The sequence below is a fragment of the Furipterus horrens genome, unplaced genomic scaffold (assembly GCF_987537825.1).
Source record: "Furipterus horrens unplaced genomic scaffold, mFurHor1.1.pri manual_scaffold_3, whole genome shotgun sequence".
Taxonomy (NCBI): Eukaryota; Metazoa; Chordata; class Mammalia; order Chiroptera; family Furipteridae; genus Furipterus; species Furipterus horrens.
In genome coordinates, this window is record NW_028327173.1 from 127,939,700 (window position 1) to 127,963,844 (window position 24,145).

The following is a 24,145-nucleotide window of genomic DNA, read 5'->3' on the forward strand; positions in this document are numbered from 1 at the left end:
ACACCTATAGCACTGACTCTCAACAGCTCATCTGAAAACGCTCTGATCTGTACTTTCCCCAAGATGCCTTTACAGAATGGATTCCAGGTGGAAATCGAGAGAGACGTCAGTGGTGGTCTTACACCACAGTACACTTGCTGATCATGCAGAGTCCAGGCTGCCTTTTGAAGAGATGGCACCAAGGAACCTGCATTTTCTTTAGCCTGCAGTTACACAATGCTGGTGTTCTAGACACCACACACTGAAATCACTGAGCCAGAAATGGGTCATCTGTCTGGTCTGACTCAAACTGAAATGGGAGCTACATGCGATCCTGCTGCTACACAACTGTAGAAACAAAACCTCCCAGCAACTTGAAAGGTAGCCCGCCACTCATGTTGCACAGATGTCTTTACAGAAGAACTTACATGCTTTGTGCCCAAGAACACAATTTTCTACAACTTTATTTACCCACTGCTAGTAGTGTAGTGATCATCTCTAGGGCAGCATCAGGTTTGTGAGTTTCTCTAACCTGCGTTCTCCTTTTTCTGTTTGTTTGTTTATACTTTTATTATAGAATGAAACAGATACAGAATATCATCCCCAAAATTTATAGCTTAGTAAGTTATTTAAGGCAAACACCCCGGCAACAACTACCTATGTCAAAAATTAGAACTTTGCCAGCCACCCCAGAAGGACCTCCATGGGCCCCCTCCCCATCACAGACCGTCCCTTCCTCCCAATGTGACCACTGTCCTGATGAGCATAGCAGTCACTTCCCTGTACCTCCTCCTTGTTTCATCACCCAGGTAAGCATGCTTGGATACTATCATTTACTTGGGCCAGGTTTTTACTTGAGAGGCCTTTTAAGTCTTTTCTCATCTACAGATTCCAACTATATGCCTTTCTTTTTCATATAATTTCTCTGTTAAAGATCCTGAGGCATTAGACCTGCAGAGTCTGCAGGATTTGGATTTGTTGACTGCAGCTGCATGAAGCAGTCGGTGTTGCTTCCTCTGTCCTCTCCACTTTCTACGAATTGGCAGCCAGATCCTGAGGCCTGATTAGTCACAGGTTCAATTTCTTTGACAAAACTAAAGGTAGCATTGAGTTCTTTTATCAAGAGGCATTTAACTTTGGTTTTTGCTCTTTCTTGATAGTTGCTATCAACTATTTTGGTAGTTGATGCTCTGTGCCTAAAATTGTCAATGTATGGGGGTTGCAAAATGGTGATATTCTCATTTTATCATCTTGTTTTCATTTATTAGCTGAAATAACTTTACTAGAAGAATCTTCGCTGTATCGACTACTTGGTTACAGTGATAAAATTCATAAAAGGAAAATCAAGAAAATGCTCAATTCTTTCCTTTTCTTTACCCAGTGTTCAAGATAATGGTTCTCTGTCACATTCAGAAGGTAACCAACCAATTGGTTTACTTAATATCATTTTGTATTCATGGATTTAAACATATTTGATGGGTTTTGATCCACTACAATTTCTAACTTTGCTGAAGCTCAAATTGTCCATCTTTGTTCAGTGGGATCCCCTTCAATTTAACGTAGTTGACTATTCTTGTGGTCTTTGATAGCTTCCTTGCTCATCTTATATATTGTCAGTCTTGAAATTGTCTGTTCTTCTAAGAAGCTTTAGTTTCCTTTAAAGGGCATAATTTTCCAAACTGCCATCTAGGGAGTAGGGATTCTCATTACTACTAGGTTAGTCATTGTTTCTAGGGTTTTATAATTAACAAAGCTAGGAAGTATGCATATTTTTTAAAAAACACCTTAGACTTCATAACTGATATTTCCAATTCAAATTCATCACTATAGTTGTTTACCTAACATCTTCTATACTACATCTGTATCTCCTTTCTTCTGTACCGAATCCTAGTTCCCAAGAACACAGGGAGTGATAGAAGACCTCACAGTAACTCATTTGTTTTATCTCACATTACACATATGATACTTTCAGAACACTAATACTACCCTAAAACTACTACTACTACTACTACTACTACTACTACTACTACTGTCCCTGAAGCAAATGACTAGGACATTTAGAAGATACCTAGACAAGGTGGCTTTTGTATTCACAGAAGAGAGCAAGATTACCTTTGGTTTGTCTATAACGGGCTTTCAGAGGATGGAACTTCTCTCCTAGTCTCACATTCACTACAGTTTATATTACACAACTTATGCATTTTGGGGTTTTGTAAGTTCATGTATCATCTGCAAAGTCCTTCTAGAAGGAAAAAGGAAGCCTCAGTAAAAATATGACTATGAGCCATATGACCACTAGCTCTTTTCCAGGGACAAAAGTCCGTTGGTTTCAGAAGGTGTGCCCGAAGAGGCCTCCCGCCTCAGCAGACCCTCCTCGTCTTTGCAGACCGTCACAGAATATACAAAAGAACAAAAATTGATGAAGGTGGTAACCAACAATATACCAAAGCAACTTCACCTTGCAGTGAGTGCTAGGCGTGCAGGTAAAGCACTCTTTTTCTTTCCAATATACTCCCAATAGCAACTACAGGGCATAGGATAATTCCTATTACTTATTAGTTTAGGGATATCCCATGATGAAGGTGGGTTTTCTCTTTTGAAGCAATGGACTGCAACGATCTCTTCATTTACCATATCACATGGAAAAGTTGTACAACCTACATATATGCTTTGTTTGTTCAGTGGTCTTTATGTCATTTCTGTCTATTTCTATGGGGCCTGTCTGCCTTAGGAAATTCCTGTATGACAAGCACTGCATTTTTATATTTGCTTTATAGAGCATAGTATCACATGCAAATAGATTCTTAATACACACTGACTTTATGATATTGAATTCACAAACCATGAAAATAGAATGTATCTAGATTACTTCGCACCAGGCTGAGTGTCAGGAAGTCTGAGCTCTCGGCCCTGGTGTGTACTGGTTGCCTGTGTCCCAATAGGTCATGGAACCTCAGTTTTCTCATCTATAAAGACAACACTGGATGGATGATCTCTACTCTCAAGTGCTAATATTTGCTTTTGTTTTCTTTCTCTTTTATTGTGTGTACCCATCCCATAATGGATAGCCAAATTTAGTTACCCAGAAGCTTTTGTGTATCTCTGAAAATCCTCGTAACATGTCATTTCCTATGTGTAGTAGAATGAGCACTAGGTTGGTAATCAGTAGACCTGAGACCAGTCCTGAGAATATTGAAAAGTATCTCTCTGGCTCCTGCAAGTGACCCTGCCACAGGATCTAAAATAACAGCACAGATCTACACCAACAGGCTGAAAACAGAAGATCATTCTGAATGAGGGCCAAGACCCCCACCCTCCCACCCCAGTTTAAATGTCTGGAGGAGACTTTTTTCTTAGTCACCATGGTAGGGTAAACCCATTACTCTTCCACCTCTTATTTGCCAGCTCCCAGCAAACACACACACACACACACACACACACACACACACACACACATTTCTGTGAGACTCAGTTTTATCTGCCTATACCACCCACTGCTCTCTCTTCATTTCAGTCATTTAAGATTTTATTTTCTAAAAATTTATAAGTAACTTTCAGCAATTAAGATTTATGTCCTCAAGGTGAAAAATATCTAGTGACTCTCTTGAAATTTTGGAGCTCTAAAAACAATAGTCTTATGGGTTCATTTACCAATGCTTTCTCTTGATCTATTCATAAATGCTTATTATATTGGGGAAAAGAAGTTTAAAAGATGAACTTCTATTTGGAATTTCATTGCTGACTCATGGTATAACCTTGAAAAGGTCAGTCTCTTTCTTAGATGCACTCTTCATATATTTAGATCACTAAGACCATGACACAGCTTCTAAGGATATGTTTCTATGCCTTCCTCCCCCACATAAATATCCACAGCAACTAGCTTGGCTGTTGATTTGTATTCAAACACCTACAATATGCTTGTTGGAAGCTAACACAAGCTGTTAGTCTCACATCTGAGAGTCCGGAACAGGAAATGAAACCACATAGGATCAAGTCCTGTGAAGAACTAATTTCAGGGGCTGTGGTTAAGACACTAAAAATGATATAACAAAACAAATCCAGATTCTGATGCTAATGTCACCCTTTCACATAAAGCAGATAGGGATGCCTTAACAAACCTTCTGGGAAGCTCCTGTGGCCTGTCGTTGACCCTCAGAATAGCTACTAAGGCAATAATCGACTTACCTGTTGAAATGCTTTCAGAGTTGTGTATAATGATGAAAAGTTTTAACAGCCAAGAGATCAAAAGAGAGGAGATTGGTTTAACACGATATAGTAGTTCATATAACGAAAAAAATACACAGATGCTAAAAGCGATGTTGCAAAATATATTTAATGGCATTAAATATTCAAGACATACTTTAACTGAGAAAAAGTAAGTTAAAGAGTTCTATTAAAAATTGTAGCTATGTGTACTCAGAATAAACAAAGATGTCAAAGCTATTCCTGGAATTTTCTCCAGGTGGCAGCATTACAAGTGATTTTTAATGTACTGTTTGCTTGTTTTAAGTATTTTCCACTAGAGATTAATTTCTTTTATGAAAAAGAAAAAAGGTAAAAGTTAAACCACAACCAAAAAGGGAGGTTATTTCCCAAGGCAAAACAACAGTTAAGGAAATGCAGGTCAAACTATGTAGTGTGAGTAATATAAAGTACAATATCAAGGTGACTGAATATCAATGTCAAAGCAGCAGGATCCTAGACGCCCAGGATTTTTTTTTTTTTTTTTTTTTTTTTTTTTTTGTGCAGGGAGAGACCAGCCACTTCCCTCACAACGACACTATCATCATTCTCTTAGGGCTCTGTGTCAGATGGCCAGGTGCTATTAGCCAGGTACCAACAGATGAATGCTGTACCACTGATTATGAAGACATTTAACTCTCTTTTTGCTTTGATTCTTTATAAGTGTATCAGACATGAAGCAAAGACATAGTGAGGGAAAGATATTGATCACCTGAAAAGAGTAGGAATGTAAATATCTTCTCTCCCTTTTAATTTGATTGATTGATTTGTCCCAGTGTATGAGAGACTAAATCATCAATCCTCTTCTATGTTTTCATACAAAACCCAAAAGGGAGGGGTGTTTCTCAGGGTAGATTCTATCAGTTGACAAAGTAAAACCTTGTTTACCTCCAGGAATGATCTCAACATGCTAGGATTCAGAATCTTCCATTTTTAAGCTACGATAGCCTTTGTGTAATTACCAGAGAAGTGAAGACATCTGAAAAGAATTTAGTGCTCTCTTGGAGTATACTTTACACAACTAAAATTCCAGTCCTTCACAATTGCTTAGGAATTATTGAAACATATACTTTTTGCTAATCAACTTTTATGAGCTTTTCTGTTTACTTCCACCAACCAAATAATTTACATTGGTGGATTTTTGTTGTTGTTGTTGTTCCTGTGCTCATCCATTTATCCTCAGAGTCAAAAAGAGCAAAATATACGCATCTAAAATGTTAATATTGAGCATCAGAGCCTAAATGAAAACAATGAATTCAGCTTATATCTTAGTTAAGAAAATCCATTTTGGTATTTTGCCTTCTCCGTGCTTGACTGACTCTCCATATTAGAACTACTCTTCAGCAAGCACTCCACATACAAAGCATGACGAAAGTTATTGAATTCCAATAATGTGATTTTAAATCTACCCTCATTGCTCTTTTCCAGAGGCCCCTCTGGGAAATAAAAATAGATCAAAATAATGTATCTGACCAACAAGTGCAGCAACCATCCATTATTAATGTCCCAATGATACACCACAATGGCGGATGAAGGATCTGTTCTAATAGTTTCTATAACATAATTCAACTCCTTAAAGAACATTGTACTTTACTTTTGAAATCAGCAACCAGCTAAGAAACAAATTCAATTGCAATGCACTTTTCAAAACTCCAGATTAATTTTACCTATAAAGTCATTTTTAACCTTATTGCTTACTTAGATTGACTATCAACTTAGTGAGAAAGAACTTCCTTTTCTCTGATTACACACACAGAATTCTCTTCATGTCAAATAATGAGAAGGGTTTTGGAAAGATCACAAAAGGAGCAGAACCAATAAATGAGCTCTGAGCAAGCACAAATATCAAATGAACCTCAGGCCATTCCTTTCAATATTTAATCCATGATTAATAAGCTCCACCCTATAGTATACTAAGTCTTATGTCCCTCTATCCTTTTCAACCTCAGACAAAAAAAAAAAAACCTTGTAAATTTCTAGTGAAAACTCATATTTGTACAAGTAAATTAATAATGAGTAATAAAATTAAAGAAACAATAATGGGATGAATGAACTGGAGATGCAGAGAATAAGAGTAGGAAAATATTACAAGGGAGATTTATAAGGATAAGACAACATATTATCTCTCTATGATTTAGACTTTCCCTACTTCCCAGAAAAGGGGGCGGGGGATTGAAGGTGGGTTTTAAATAGTAAAGTATAATATTAAAGTTTTTTTTTTTTTAAGACAGAAGGGGAAATGATGACTAAGACACTTAAAATGAAATATTGCTACACTCAAGCACTCAGGTTAGCACTATGGAAGGAGAAAATGTGTGGCCAGTAATGAATGGCTTAAAGAAAAAACCTGTTGTAGGAAATTAGAGTCACAGTGGAATTATCAATAGTTCATACAAGAGGGTAGCATTAGCGTGAACTCAAGCCCTGGCACAGCCACACAGGGAAGATCTCATTTCTTTAGAATCGCACAGCTTCTTTCTGACAGTAATTCAGGCTTTGAGTAGAAGGCAAAAGCAGGGTTCAACTGAAAGAACCAAGTACAAAGAGGCCTAGCTTGGAAAGGACTGAGTTCAAATAGAAGAGAGACAACAAGAAAATTACTACAGAAAATGTATCTCTGGAACTAGCAAAAAGTGGACTCTATAATTAAACTTTGTCCATATTGCTTGTCCACTTACACAATGTGGAGGACTTGTGCTCCAGGACTGGTCACACAAATGTCTCACTCCAAACAGAGTGTGGAAAGTATGTGTAGGGTGACATGTCCAGAGGGACCTCTCTTCCTCCTTTCTCCCTTAGGTTGATGCAAATGTCAAGGCCATCAGCAACCCTGAGGAGACTTCCGTATATAAAAAGCCCCTATGGGTTTGTCAAAGAGCAACAAAGAATGAGGATTTAAATAGCTAGTTTGACTCCAGTGATTTCCTTCAGTTGGAGATGACATGAAAGAATAAGTGGATGTTGCTTTGAATGACATTCTGTCATTATATGTTCACTGCCAAGAGGCCATCTTGATAATGGAAAATGCAGCTTGGCACCTAATTATAATAGCATTTGTTCATTATAGAAAGAATAGGCCTATCTTAGGGGGAAATATTGGTACAGACACAGCTTACGATCTCTGAATAGTCTATGTAAGTGAGAGTGACACTGGCGTGGTATCAGGAGTGAGGGAGGAGTCGCAGGAAATGGCCAAGGCAGCGGGGAAGCCGGGCTGCTAGCACAGTGGGGGACAATAGTTTCCTACCCCCAGGCAGAAACAAGGCAGGAGGAGGTGCTGCAAGGGGCATGTGCGAGACCGGTGAAATGTTTGGATCAGGGGAAAGACCTTCTACTCCCTTCTGGTACAAGGTGGAAGGGGGAGATGCTGTACTGGAGTAAAATCTGTCAGTCTAGCCTGGGAAAAGGACAGGATTGGCTAGCGGTGCTGGGTGCTTCCAGAGAGCAGGAGGTTTGGGCCCGGAGATTTAAACCAAGGGAAGGGAGAAGCGCATGCCTCTTCCTCTGGTATCCATATCAGGAACATGAGGGACCAGAACGCTCGTGGGTCTGGTAGATCCTGGAAGCCACGTGACCAGGCGACCGTGGCCAGCACAATGGAGTCCCCACACCACCTGCCACACAGTGGTTGGCAATGGCCCCAGGTCCCTGGCATGAAAAGGAGCAGCAGCAGCAGCGTGACAGCGTGAGCCTGATGCACACACTCCAGGGAGAAGCCTGAAGCCAGACTGCAACTGGGAACAAGCTAAGCCACCTGGATGATCGTGTGGCAGCCACCTGTGGTTTACGAGGGTCGGCGTTTTTAAGTGGGAGGCGGAACTCTGGGTGCAGCCTTGATCCGGTCTGGAAGAGGGTGGCCGGGTTTTCCTCTGGGTGTTCTGGAGGGGATGGCCTCCGATACAGGAGCCTGCCATCCTCCCAGATTGTGCAGCTTTTGAATAAAAGGCCTCTTTCCTTCTTCACCAAACCTCCACCTCTGGAATTTGTCTATTGATGACCATGGGCAGCAAACCCCAATTTCTGTTCAGTAACAATGCAACGAAAGCTAAAAATGATTATGTGAGCAGAAGTAAAGTACACAAATAAAATACACCAAAACATTTCTAGGGATTAGGATTGTAGGTAATTTTTTTCTTTATATGTATCTGTAAGTTTATTTACATATTGCAATTCATTATAAAGAATATGAATTGTTTTTAATAGTCATTTGTTGGGTTTTGCTTTCTTGTTTGTTCTTCAGTCCATACACAAAGACCCTGTCTTTTAAAAATAGGAAGCAATGATGCAGCAGAAAGACATGGTGTGTAGTGATCATAGAAGAGCTAGGCAGAGGGTGGGAAAAATAACACAAAGGCTTTTGTGGAAGGGCCATGGACTTGAGGTGACAGCCAGTGCCAGATGCCCCTTTAGGTGTTCTGCCCACAAAGATACTAAAGCCAAGCCCTCACCCATGAACTCACCCCACACTTCCTTTAAATGTAGCCAGAATACATTTTGTTTTTCAAACCGTGGGAGGTCAGCTGCACTGCAGGGCAGTTGCCAGGGTTTATGGAATGACAGAGATTTCCGGGAGAGGCAACTTCAATAAAGGAGTGTCAAGTAACATACAGCAAATGTAAACTGACACCAAGGCTGAAATAACCAGCCCTCAGAAGGACTATAAAAAGCCAGCAGAGTCACACATCTCATCAGCGGAACTCAATTTTCCATGGGGCCAGACCAGGTCTGGGAGTTTGGCTACTTTGGCTGCCAGAGAGCAGGCAGTACCCCGATCCACCCCAAGCAGGAGGCTGGTGTCCCAGAATCACCTCCTCTCTTGTGTTAGCACCAGGACAAGACAGGCTAGGACAGTGTCATTTATAACAGTGCATTCTCTATTTCACTTGTATAGACAAAGACTCATAAAACATACTATACATCACACAAATGGCCATGGGAGGATTTTTTAAAACTTTTTAAAAATATTATTTTTCAGCAGAAGGAATGAGTTCATTGCAAAAGATGTTAGAAAAGATAAGACAAAAGATTAATCAGGGACCATGTCTTCCTTATTTACCACTTATCTTTAGCACCCAAAACAATGCCTGGCACATAGTAGACACTCAATAATAATCACTGAATGAAGAGAAATTAAGTAAATCAGCAATAATCCTAGTCTTCATACAAAGTGGTGCATAATGTTCTATTTTGTGTTCTATATTTGTGTTGTTTTTAATTCAATGGCATATCATGAATATTCTCTTATGCCAATAAATATGTTTCATAATTTTTATGGGTACATGGTAGTCTTTTTTTTTTGGTATTTATTTATTTATTTGTTTATTTATTTTAGAGAGAGAGGAAAGGAGAAAGAGAGGGAGAAAAATATCACCGTGTGGTTGCCTCTCACTCGCTCCCCCAACTGGGGACCTCATGTGCAACCTAATCATGTGCCCTGACTGGGAATTGAACCAGCGACACTTGGCTTGCAGGCCAATGCTCAATCCACTGAGCCACAGCAACCAGGGCCTGCATTCCTTTTTTTTTTTTTAAATACAATATGTTTTTAACCAATCTTTTGTAGCCAGAGTGTCATTCTCTTAAAGACACAAATGCCCTATTGGTCAATCAACAAATTCTGATTTTTCCTTTCCTTAGACGTTAAGTTCTGTGAGAATAGAGACCTTTTCTGTCTTACTTATTACAGCATCCCCAGAACTCATTACAGTTCCTTATGATCAGTAAAGATTGAATGAACAATTGTTCTTGTCTGTTCCCTTCTTTTGATTCCTATTTCAACCACACTGCTTCTGACTAGACTACTGGCATAGCCTCCCAGCTGCTTTTCTTCTTCCAATATATCTACATCACCTTTACTGAATTTAATACTAATAAATATGCCTTTATTTAAGTAATGAATCCCCCTTTCATTGTGTGATGTCCTTGCTAAGAACTTAAAGGCACCAGTGTTAGGATAAATTCAAGTCTTTATTGTAGTTTATCAAAGAATCACAGAATCCTTTAAAATAGGAAGCTACTTTAGAGAATTTTCCATTTGAAACCATCATTTCACATCTGAGTAACTGAAGCTTAGAAGGTTCAATGACCTGCCAAGGAGACATGGCTGGCTAGTGGCAGAACCAAGACCTCTGGCCTGTGGGCCAACTTTCTCCTTCTGGCCATACCGGCTGCCTCCCAGTCTACCTTGCCAGCTCCATCTCCCACTCAAATGCAGAGGAGACAGTTTCCAGACCATCCTTGAAATAAGGCTGACTCATTTTGGCTCTTGACATTTGCTCTCAGCATTACTGTTGCCTAAATTGTCCTTCTGTGCCCAATCAAATCTTTTTCAAGGCCCACTTCAAGTCCTTCCTCCTCTACAACACCTATCCCAAACCAAATTGCATTCTTTGTCCTCTGATCTCCAACAGTACTTGCCTGCCACACTCATCCCAGCACTAATTATATGTTGCCTTACAATGCTGTTTCACAGCTGAGTGAAGTAGCTTGCTGCATGTGTAAGAAGGGGGAAAAAGGGGTGGAAATGGAAAAAAATACCACTGCATATGCTGAGCCAGCTAAATACATTCTGATACTGGAACATAGCACTTAAGCACAACTACCCAGCGTTGCATCTTGATGTTTCTTTTACCCTTTCTTATCTTTAATGCAGAACTTAATTTGAGGCCAGAGTTTCTGGTTTGCTAATTATAAAGAATGATAGCTAAAAAGCAAGATGATTTTTTTCACACTGAGACACAGGATGGTAAGGCCTTTGAGAGGAAGGACTGCACCTTATTTTAGTGTTCACAGGACCACAAATTTTGGAACAAGTCTGATTGCTTTACTGTAAGTAACTCTACAAATGTCCAAGTTGAGGGTTTGCTATGCTATGATTTCATAGGTGACAAATAATAAGCAGTTGGTGGGTGGATTAACACAATACCAACCAAGCTGGAAAGAAGATGGTCAAAATGTTGCTTAACAACTTTGCCAAACAAACAAACAAAAACACTGTAATATTAAATATATTTATCTAAACTAGTAACCAGTATTTCTTCCTACTCTATAACTTCTTATTCCCATTCCTATTAATGCTTAGACATTTTAAGTTTTTTCCTAAGAAGTGTATGTGTGTATGGGTGTGTACAATTATATACACACACATAGAAAAAGAGATGGGAAATTTCTTCAGGGTAAAAAAATGAAAATGAAATATTCATATAAAAGTTACAAATACCATAAAAATACCATAAAACTATTATTTATATTAACACACAATATATCAGTATTTGAATGTACTTCTGAATCAGGGTCTAGGTCATCGATATATTCAGATTTATTGATAGATTGTACAAAAGGACTGTCTCCACCTGCTGACCAACAAGTCCACATGTGTCTAGATACTTACATATGCACACCAAGTCAAGGCCAGATCTTATAACCATGCATGACTGAAATTCTGGAGGGGGGAGGAGCAAGGGCAATGCAGATCATATGGATGTGGTAGTGACTAGTCTTTTTATAATGGGACATTTACCACAATCTTCATAGTCTCTTTTTATTTTCAATTGCCACACTATGACAAAACAAATAGAACTATGACTTTTGTTTAATACTCTACAAAGGATAGTTATGATAGTTCTGTTAAGTTCCTGACAGCTACAGTCTTCTCTGTTCCTCGTGACTTGAGGACATTCCTTCAAATCATTGCCGTGGATGAGCAGCCACATTGATGCTAGACTTTAAACATCCAAAAGCAATATTTTCTCTCATAGTTGTCGCTCTGTGGAGCTATCTGCCTCTGATTTAGCTGGCTTTCACTAAGTTATTTTTTGGCAAGAAACAACTCCTAGATCTTTATGGCCCACAACAACAAGGTATATTTATTTTTCATATTACATGACTATCACAGGTCTTAGCTCTACTCCATGTCTTTATCACATGGGACCAGGCTGAAGGAGAGGCTACATCTGGGATATGCTGGTCTCCTGAAATCAAGAAGGAAAGAGTGATTGCAGAGCCACTCGATGGCTCTTAAAATTCTAGCTACTTAACTTGGGCTCACATTTCAATGGCCAAAGCAAGTCATATAGCCAAACCTGGTATCAATGGGGTAAGGAAGTATAGTCCTTTCGAAGGGATGAACATTTACTATTACATATCAATAATACAATCTACTATAACTTCTAATTTATTTTTCCAGAAAAGCAGCAAATAACAATCACATTGAATGACATAATCATAATTCTTAGCATCTACTAGTTTCAAATGCTCAATTTCTATAGAGCTACAATTGTCATTGGTATATCAGTTAACTCTTGCTGTATCACAGGCCATTCCACAATGTACCATTCCATAGTATCATATCACAGCAGTACACATTTATCTCACATGTCTGCTGATTGGTGAGGGAGGTTCTGCTTCATGTATTTTTCATCCTCCTCAACCTAGTGGGTTGGCTGAGATTAGGTTGAAGAAGGTGAGAAACTTACTTCTGGTACAAAATTTCAGAGGGTGACAAAAATAAAGATAAATAATATTTTAATGCAATATTAAAAAAATAAAATCTATGATAAACAAAATATTAAAAATTTAATAAGGACAAGATTAATAACAATTCTGGGTCAAGCCATATTGGAGTCTGGGGCTAAAGGAAAAATTAATAATACTGGTCCTGTCATTATGAACAATTATTGAAAATGCATATTTATTGAGCCTTATGTACAGGCATTATGTTATGTGAACAATTTACATGTATATCTTCTTTATGAGGTAAAGTAAATATGAATTATTCTATTTAGTTAATCAGTTATAAGATATTTGTATGAAATAAATATATATATATTCACAATAACAGCTCAGAGATATGCACAGTAGTTTAAGAATTCATTTCTAAAATCTCCTTTAGAGACTTCTGCATACTTCTTTGAAAGTCCTCAGTGGTGCCTAGTTTTCATTCTCTTAATGACAAAATTATTTTTGAAAACAGGCAAAAATAATTTAGGGCCAAGTCTTGGGTAAATATGCAGGGTTATTAAGTTGGGTATTAATTTTTGATCAAAATTAGAAGTAAATGTGAAGACATGATATTCATTTTATTATGCAACTTGTGAACTTGCCCTGCAAGCAGCTCTTAAGGTAAAATCAACAGAACCAGAGGAGTGACTTTTCAGAAAGAGAAGATAAGCCTACACAATTGGGAGATGATATAACTGTATACTTGGAAAATAACAAAGAAAAAATTTTATCAGATAGTGTAGTAAAAACATTATTATCAACAGTTACCCTATGTACAAATAATAAGCTCTTGGGAACTATAAATGAAGATTTCATTCATTAACAATATAGCATCAACAGAGACAAAATATCTAGGAATGAAATTAAGAGAAATGTGGAAGACCCATATGAAGAAAACTTTAAAACACTACTGAGGATTTTTTTTTTTTGGAACAAATGGGATAACAAAACATGTTCTCGGACAGGAAGAGTCCATATCATTAAAATAGCAGCACTCCCTAAGTTACTTAAATGTAATGTGATTCCTAATACAAATAACAACTGGTTTTATTGAGGGAGTTGGAGTTGAAGCATGGGGACAAGAAATAGTCTGATTCTAACATATAAATGGACAAAAAAGAATAGCCAGAGAAAACAAAAACAAAACGAAAGAGCAATGAGCAGACTAATCTAGGAAATATTACAATATAAAGTCTCAGTAATTAAAATTGTGCAATACTGAAACATAAATACAGACAATTGAAAAGTATTAAGTCCAGAAGTAGATTCAAATACACATGGGTATTTGAGCACATGATAAAGGAGGCACCTCCAATCAGGGGAAATAAATAACTAGATAGATATCTGGAAAAAACCATAAGTTGAATTTATTATGTACCTGAACAAATCCCAAATGGATTAAAGATTTAAATATAAAAAAAAAGTAAAATTTACTATTTAAAATATGTAAATTACTTGTTTTTATTTTTACATATATTTTATTGATTATGTTGTTACAGTAGTCCCATTTTTCTTCCCTTTTCTTCCTTCTGCCCAGTACCACCCTTCCCTCCAGCAATCCCACCCCCCTTAATTCATGTCCATGGGTCATGCATATAAGTTCTTTGGCTTCACCCTTTCCTATATTATTCTTAACTTATCACTGTCCACCTTGTACCAAGCAATTATGCTTCTTAATCCCTGCACCATATTCCCATTCCTCCCCCTACCTCTCCGAGCTGATAACCCTCCAAATTATCCCCATATCTATGATTCTGTTCCTATTCTGGTTTGCTTAGTTGGATTTTGTTTTTATTTTTTAGATTCAGTTGTTGATAGTTGTGAGTTTGTTGTCATTTTAATGTTCATAATCTTGATCTTCTTTTTCTTAAGTCCCTTTGACATTTCATATAATAATGGCTTGGTGATGATGAACTCCTTTAGCTTTACCTTGTCTGGGAAGCATGTTATCTGACCTTCCATCCTAAATGATAGCTTTACTGGATAGACTAATCTTGGCTATAAGTCCTTGCTTTTCATCATCTTCAATACTTCTTGGCAGCCCCTTCTAGCTCTCAAAGTTTCTTTTGAGAAATCAGCTGTGAGTCTTAAAGGCACCCTTTTATAGGTAACTGCTTTTCTCTTGTTGCTTTTAAGATTCTCTCTGTATCTTTCACGTTTGGTATTTTAATTATGATGTGTCTTGGTGTGACCCTTTTTGAGTCTAGCTTGTTTGGGACTCTGTGCTTCCTGGACTTGTATGTCTATTTCCTTCACCAAATTTGGGGAGTTTTCCTTCATTATTTTTTCACATCTTTCAATTTCTTGCTGTTACTCTTCTCCTTCTGGCACCCAAATGGTTTGGATGTTGGCACATTTAAAGTTGTCCCAGAGTTTCCTAAGCCTCTCCTTATTTTTTTCAATTCTTGTTTCCTCATTCTGTACTGCTTGACTGTTTCTTTCTTCCTTATATTACAAATCATTGATCTGAACCCCAATTTCCTTCCATTCACCATTGGTTTTGTGTGGATTTTCCTTCATTTCATTTAACATAGCCTTCACTTCTTCCCTTCTGTGTTTGCTGTACTTAAGCATATCTGTCAAGCCTGCGAGCATATTTATCACCAGTGTTTCGAACTGTCCATCTGTTAGGTTGGCTATCTCCTCATCGCTTAGTTATCCCACTGGAACCTTGATCCACTTCCTCTTTTGGGCCATACTTCTCTGTCTCCTCATCTTGACAGGCTCTTGTGTTTGTTTGTCTCTGTGTCTTATGTAGAACTGTCGCACCTGTTATGTTGTAAGGGGCGGAGCCTTAGGTATTCATCAGTACGGGGCGACCCGTTTCACCACGTGGCAACCCTTTTCACCACATTTTGGCTCTGTGGGGGTGGGAGGGTCTGAAAGGGAACAATGCCGCTTGCTCAGCACTCTCCCCTTTTCCAGGCACTTCTCCCACTTCTGCATGGGACTGGCGCCTCTCTAGATGTTGCCCTGGCTGTTGTTCCCAGAGTGGGTGGGTCTGTGGACATTCTAGGACTGCGGGGCCCTTTAAACAAGCAGACTCTGCTGAGAGACCAGCAGTTTCTGGCTCCACCCTAATCCCCACTGGTTTGCACAGTCAGAAGCAATGAGGCTCTATTTTCCCTGGTGCTGCGACCATGAGCTGTGCAGTCTGGTCTGGTCCTGGGAGCACTCCCCAGGTGTCCCTCTCTACTTTTTAAAACATGTGACTGTGTTTTCCACTGGCCTGTCACTGCTGCCCCTGCTGCCGCCACCACATCGCATTGTCTCCGCCCCGGCTCCACCACTCCTGCCTGTCTGGATGAGTGTTTCTTCTTTATATCTTTGTTTGTTGGACTTACATGCAGCTCAATTTTCTGGAACTTCTGGTTGTCTCTAGTTTTGAGGTAGTTGTGTTCCTTCTTAGTTGTGGAGGGAGATGCAGTGTGTCTATCTAGGCCTCTATCTTGGCCAGAAGTCACAAAAGTAAATTCTTAACAGTTAATACCTTCTAGTAATAAAAAGTTGAAAAACTGTTTCTCCTGGAAGGGCATTGAGATAACTGTTTCTGTCCTCCTCTCTGAGCTGTATTTGTCCCAGAGCACCCTTGGCCATGTTCTGTGTCTCTGTTGTGAATCTGGGTGCTACTGTGCCCTAGAGAAAGGCCAAGGGCATGTAAATTATTTATTTTTAACCTTGTAGTGGGGAAGGCATTCTGGACTCAAAATCCAGAGCCATCTGAAGAAAAAAAACTTGACTACAGTGGGGAAAAATGGAAAGAAAATATAACATCTATGTAGTGAAAAATATATATACAAGGTCTGTCCAGAAGATATCCAGCCATATAATATTAAAAATAGAGACATTTATTGAAGAAGATACAAGAAACATTGTACACAGGACAATGATGCCTCCGTCCTCTTCAAAGTAGGCACCTTGGGACCTCACACAGTTCTCCCAGTCACCACCAGCTGCCCCATCATATTTTCCTAAATCTCACCAAAATCTCCTGAAATGTCTTCTCTTTCAAATGTGGTTTTAGTTTTGGAAAAAGCCAGAAGTTACAGGGCACCAAAGCTAGGCTGTAAGGGATCTAAGTCACCTGGGTGATTTGATGTTTCACCCAAAAGCTGCACAAGATGTGATACATGAGCAGGTACATTGCTGTGATCAAGCTGCCAGTCACCAGTTGCCCATAGCTGCGGCCTTCTGAATCATCTGAACAGTTCCATGGAGAAATGTTTGAACTTAATGCAAAATTTGATGTAGTTTCATTGCTTTTCTTAGTCATTTTGATTGTGACGGCCACACAGTACATGTTCTCACTCAATTGGCGTCTACCCTCCCCACTGACTAGTATAGTGAAGTTGTCATAGTTCACACATGCCCATTCCAGTCCACTCTGCTTGGCTGCCAGATTACATCAATGTTGTGCAAACTGTTCTCATTGTACTAACAATTGCTGGTCTTTTTCCAGACAGACCTCATGTATATACCTTAAGCAAAGTCAAAAGACAATTAACAAACCAGAAAAAATATATACTGCAGTATATATCCTAGGGCTTATTTTCCTAATCAAAACAGAGTTTCTACAAATCAGTAAAGAAAAGACTAACAGCACAACTGAAACATAAGCAAAGGAAATTAACACAGTTCATAGAAAAGTAGTACAAGTGGCCCTTAAACAAATAAAAAGCTGCTCTACCTTTCTCATATTAAGAATAATATATATTTAAACTACATTAAAGTAGTATCTTTCAGCTGTAAGTTAAAAATTCAAAACTTTGACAATGCAAACTATTGGCAAAGGCATTGGAAACAGAAACTCTTACGCATTTCTGATTGGAGGATCAATTAACACAACCACTAGGAAAGCAACGTGGCCATTTGTCAAATTCCAAATGTATATATATATATATATATATATATATATATATATTGACTTGCAATCCTGCTTCTCAGAATTTATGTCTCCAATATATTTACACTTTTTGTGAAATGACACCTTCAAGCCTATTTATTGCAATGCAATTTGTAATATCCAAAGACTGGAAACAGACTAAATGTCCATCAATAAAAAGACTGAAAACAGACTAAATATCCATCAATAAGGGACTAGTTAAGTAAAGTATGGTATGCTCATTCAATAGAATATCACATAGTTATAAAAACAAATGATGTAATAAAAATGTAAGATCCCCATTTAGTTTAAAAAGCAAAATGTGGAGCAGTGTGTATAGATTAGCATGGGTAGAAAAATAAGTAAATTCATATTTGCTTATAAATACATATACAAACTCAGGGAAGATCTTCAAGAAACAAATAAGTACCTACCTAGTTGGGGTAGGGAAGAGAGAAGCTGGGCAGAAGGGTCAGCCCTCTGCATTAGAGGATGGAAGGTGGACCTTGCACTGTATATCCTTTAATAGTTTTAAATTTTTTAATCTATTTTATTTATTTATTGTTTTTCTATAATAGTTTTAAATTTTTGAAGATTGTGAATCTATTTCATATTCAAAAATCTAAAACAACAAAAATCCAAACCAGTTTGCTGTGTGTAATTTAAAGCTACAGGGTCGTGGTCTAATTATATTGTCTTCAATAAAACCAGCTCTTTAAAGACACTGTGTTATAATCAATAGTCCATAGAGAACCGTCATTCTTTACCACTAGTCTGCTTTGAAAAATATTATCTTATTTCTCCATCTAAAATATCCCCCTCTATCTAAGAAATAAAGCAGCTTATCCAAGCACAACAGTTCAATAATTTCACCATTAAGAGCACTTCTGTTACTATTCTTCTAAGCACTTTTAAAAAGCTGAAAACTTCAGTTGAACAGACTGATCATTATAAGATAAAATACAATTAATACATTGATTGAAATGGCTTGATGAGGACCTTCATAATCCTTTGCTTTGAATGAGAAGCTTCAGTATGTGGAAGGAAAAAGCCCACTCAAAATGATAATGCAGTGCTCGCAATAGTACTATTAGGTGAACCATTCAGTAATAGAGCATATTTGCTTCATTATACTGGGCTGCCTGTCATTTTCCAAAACAGCAGTAATAGGATACTGTCATTAAGTTACAGAGTATCTTAGGAAAGCTGATGAGATAAAATATTGAAGACATGGGGTTTCCTGCAATTACTGTATCTACATGGAAAGAATTAAAGGGGAGGTTGAGGGACAAATAAGGAGGAAGGGACATGACAGTCTGAGGAAGAAACATCACCACTAGGGAGGGAAGACCCGTTTTCTACTTACATTTCCCCATAAACCAGCCCATCTTTAATCTGCTTGGGCATCAGTTTCCTGAATTGTAGGATGTGGATAATGATACCTTATCTATCTGGCAGAGACTCTGCTATGTACTCACCAAACCCATTTCCTTTTCCTCCTGGGCGCAGGGCTAAACTGCACTTCCCAGGTACACCAGGCGCTTAGGTTGAGGTCATATGACTGTGTACAAGCTGATGAAATGTGGGTGGAAAGGATACTTCACCGTCAGGCCTGATCCCTAAAACCTGCTTTGGGATCCTCTGTGCACTCTCTCTTCCTTGTTTGCTGGCTGGATTTAGAAAATCCAGTGGAAGAATCTGAGGTCTTGGAAAAGTTGCTCTACTATGTTTGATGTGGCAGTGCCTGAAATGTGGCTAGTCCATACTGGGCTATACTATACACACTGGATTTTGAAAACTTAGTATAAAGAAAATCATTCTTTGATGTGTATTAATAATTTTTACATTAATTGCATGTTGAAGTGATAATATGGAAAAATTAGGTTAAATAAAATACATTATTAAAATTTATTTGCCTGTTTAAGTTTATAAATGTGGCTACTAAAACATGTAATCACATTCATGGCTCATATTAGACTTTTAGTGGACATGCTACTTGAGACGTCAGGAGCCATGATTCCTGCATGACTGCATGGGGCGGAGCTGCCCTGCTCCAGTGCTGTGCTATGCACATTCCAGAGCACACTTGCAAGAGGAAACTACAGAGCTTGACCCTCATCCCTTCAGGAGTCCATTCTCAAGGCCCTGCATGTGTACCTGCCCTAGTGGAGTTCAAGAAGAAAGAAATTGGTGCACACCAAGGGTAAAGGGTATAAGGGAAGAATATATTATAACATGATCTTGGCTATGACTATCATACCTTTAGACTCCACAGACATTTGGCAAAACTAGCAGAGAAAAAGATACATTGGACCATATAGAGACTTCCCTCCACAGGTAGTGATTAGCACTCATATATAGAATTGCTCAGTTCTATCTGCCCCTCCAAATCTTCCCATTATAGCTAGTCCTGGCCCCCACTCTGACAGCACCATTCCAATCCTGGGTAGACACTCTAAATCAAAGCAGTTTAAACAGGCGCCATGCATCCTGAATGGTGAGAGTCTGCTCTTTCCAAACGTGGACTTGAGAGAGGTATTTTCAGTGTCAGACAGTATGTTAAGTGTCCCAGTGCAGGAAAAGGCAATTGGTTGGATATTATGTTTTTCTTCATTTTTTGTAATAAGAATCCCTCAGATACATTACAATATTAATTTTCATACAATATCAATAAACAATCTTATCAAATAAATATTTTATGGAAAACTGCCAAATGACTGGGTCATGGGGCATATGTGGGTACCCACTTCTCCACAAAACTCATTCAAGTTTTCTGTAAGCAAGATCATTGCTAAGAATAACCTGTTTATATTTCCTGTTGGTAATTTCATGGATCAAGCAAATAAAACATGTTAACAAGTTTTCCCTCTCTCTCTTTCTCATCTCTTTCCCTTGAAAGTAAAGATCTTGTCTAAGAGGGTCAATCACAAAGGTACTAAAAAAAAGAAGCAAAATCTGAGTCTCATGTATTTCTTGGATATATCAATTAAACTTCTATAGATAATAGGAAAACAAACTGTTTTGGTTCACACAAACAAAAATTCTTACTGAAAATATTCAATTTTTTTACAAGATACATATATGATTACTGAACAAGCTCTATTTTCAATAGTAGATATATGTTATAAATGAGGGTTAATCAATTGCAATTGTGATATTTTTAAAGTTAAGAACCTTGTAAAAAATGAATATCATGTGTAGCCTCTGTTTCATTCTCTTAAGTGACTAATGCTTGAAAAACTTAAACATGTGAACTATGCAATACTCATCATTTGTGGTTTGATAAGAAATCCATAATAACATCAAATATGTAATAATGATATATTGATAATATGCACTAGTATCTCAAACATCATATATTAATAGTGATACTTGTTTAATGTTATTACTACTGTGTCAAAAAATGCTATTTTCTAAGTATCAATATCAATGCTTTGTATTATCTACCACATTTATCTCCTGAACAAATTAAATTATAATACAAAAAGACCTAATTATGTAAGGCCAAAATCAAACATAATCTAACAACTAAAGCAAGGGGAAGCTTTCCTAATTATATAAAGAATGACAGCCCCTCAACAACAACAACAAACAACTCAATTTAAAATGCAAAGAGGACCTACATAGACATTTATCCAAAGATGACATACAGATGGCCAACAGACACATGAAAAGATAGGTGTTCAACATCACTAATTATTAAGAAAATGCAAATCAAAACCATAATGATATCACCTCACACCTCTTAGAATGCTATTATAGAAAAGGCAAGAAATAACTTGTTGATGAGAATGTGGAAAAAAGGGAAACTTCATACACTATTGGTGGGTTAGGGTTAGGGTTAGGGCTTGCATACATAAAAGTTTATAAATCATAAGTTTACATCTTAAATAACCATAAGCTGAATACGTGTAACTACCACTGTGCTGAAGAAATTGAACACTGCTAACAGCCAAGATACTCTCCATGTGCCCTTTTGCCTGGAGTTGATCAGCCTATTACTTTATGGTAATCACTTCTTGCTTCTTTTTTATCATTTTACTTCCTTAGCATTAATGTCTAAATAAAATAGTTTTGTTTTCCCTGTTTCTGATCTTTATATAAATGGAATCAGATAGTATATAGTCCTTTTTTTTTAAAGAAATTTACAAATACACATCTTTTGTTTTCCCTCTTTAAACTAACAAATGACTGGATAACAATATTCAGCAATATTTAATCTAACAATATTATTTCATATCCTGTGTGTTTTCTGTCATGAGAAGAGTTCTAATATAAAGAAGAATATTTCATTTGTATGTAAAGTATAAAGCATAATAAAACAATATTCAGCAATATTTAACCTAACAATATTATTTCATAGCCTGTGTGTTTTCTGTCATGAGAAGAGTTCTAATATACAGAAGAATATTTCATTTGTATGTAAAGTATAAAGCATAATAAGAAAATGAACACACATGTAACCCATTATCCAGTTCTAGAAATTTCCCTCCCTTCTAAACTGGGTTTCCTAACAGTTTCTAAACTATTTTGACAAGAAAAAGAAAAGTGAGGGAAAATGTATAGAGCTATTTAACTATTGCACCAACTGTTAGTGAGCTGGTAGTTCAGATCCTCTATCTTTGCCAGGACTGCAGCCAAACCAGCCTGACCTCCTGCCCCCAGCCCCTTGGAGCTGCTCTGGTCTACATGGTGACTGAAACTGATTTATTCCCATGGCCAAGCGTCTGAGGTTACATAGTATAGGAAGGAACAGAGGCATGTAGATCCCACCTGGGCCTGTACACTGTTTCTCTCTGAATTCTATTCTCAATATGCAGAAGACTCTGCACACAAGATTATTTTGTTGCTCTGATTCCAGTTCTGAAGGCATATTATGACAGCTCATTCCTAATCCCTGAAGATGCCTTACCCGAGTGCTGCCATGGAGTGCTTCCTGGCAATAGTCACTTCCTTTGGATAATATCCAGCTCATGACAGGGCTGAACAAAAGCTGCAATATCTGGCACAGAGGCAAATATTTATTCATTCATTTGACAAATATTTATTGAGCTCCAGGAGTGAAAGGCATGCCATGAGGTAATACATGCTAATGGAGCAGGGGTAAGCAGAGCAAGAGCTCCAGAAAAACCCCAGACGTGGACAGAGGTGAGTGGCAAAAACCTCTGAAAGAATGAAATAGGATTTATATTATATACGAGTTGCTACCTTTTTGGAAATAGGTGAAATAAGTTATTTTGGATTCTTATATCCTAAGAGATCCTGTAAGGCCACAGAGCGTCCTCTTAAACCACAGCCCTGGGCCTCATCTGTGTGCTAGAACCACAGCAGGCCTCTCACCCTGATTACAGTAGCTCCTTCAGGGTGGAGACCAGAGAATGTCATTCCTCTTTGAATTTCCAATGGCTGACATATGAAAGGGCCTCAATAAGTAACTGATAAATGAATGAACAAATATTTGCTACCGAAATTTCAATCAAAATCTAAAATAAAAGCTTAAAATTGTATTTTATGGAATTTTCCCTTAATATAAAGAAGTCATGCCTTAAGACATTGACATACATGTTAATTTGATTATTGAATAGCTCCAGGTATTCTAAGCAGATAGATCCTTAAAAAAACTGAAAAGTATGTACAGAAGGTGGAGCATTATAGGCACAACTGAAAAAATGGTTCCTGCACCTAACTCAGGAGCCATCAGTTGTTATACGTTCAGGACAGATGTTCAGCCAGCAAGCAGCAGTGAGGCCACACGTGTTGTTTATAGCTGGCATCCATTCTGATTGGCCACTGCTCATTTCATGCTACATGTTAAATATTTAAATATCATGCATTATGCAGAAAGGATACTTACTATAAAAATGACAATCACATAACAGTGGATGAATTTTCCACTGTGAAAATGGAATTGTAGAAGGAAATCTGAAAATTATCAGTGAATTGTACTTACACCTAAATTAGTAAAATAGTTATACAGTTTATTTTTCTATAAACACCTTGGATAGAAATTCCTTAAAAAGAGAAAATCCTTTATAAGAAAGCTGGAGTGACTATATTAATATCAGAAAAAGTAAACTTCAAAGCAAAAATATATTACTGGGAATAAAGAGACTCGTTCCATAATGATAAAAGGAAAAGTTTATCAAGGGGATATAATAATTCTAAATGCATCTAATGAGAGAGCTTGAAAATACATTTAAGAAACTGATAGAATTGCAAAGAGAAATAGACAAGTTCACAGTTTTAATTGGATATTTCAATACCCCTCTTTCAATAATTAATAGAACAAATAAACATAAAATCAGCAAGGATACATAAAGAGAGATATTTGAACACTAGTAACCAACATAATTTAACTGATATTTTAGAACTCTTTCTCAGCTGCAGAAAATACATTATCTTTAGGTGCCCAAGGAACATATCCCACACAACAGGTCATAATCATAAAACAAATCTTCAAAACTTTTAAAAAATTCAAGTCATAAAAAGTATGCTCTTTGGCTAAAATTAAGTTGAATTAGAATCATGAAAACAATAACAAAA

The 24,145-nt window shown here is 37.6% G+C and overlaps 1 protein-coding gene across 2 annotated transcripts in view; it reads right to left on the bottom strand.

Moving 5' to 3' along the window:
- AKAP6 (A-kinase anchoring protein 6) overlaps positions 1-24,145 on the bottom strand; it is a 513,452-nt gene that overhangs the window by 303,950 nt on the left and 185,357 nt on the right. The gene's annotated exons all lie outside the window — the stretch shown is intronic.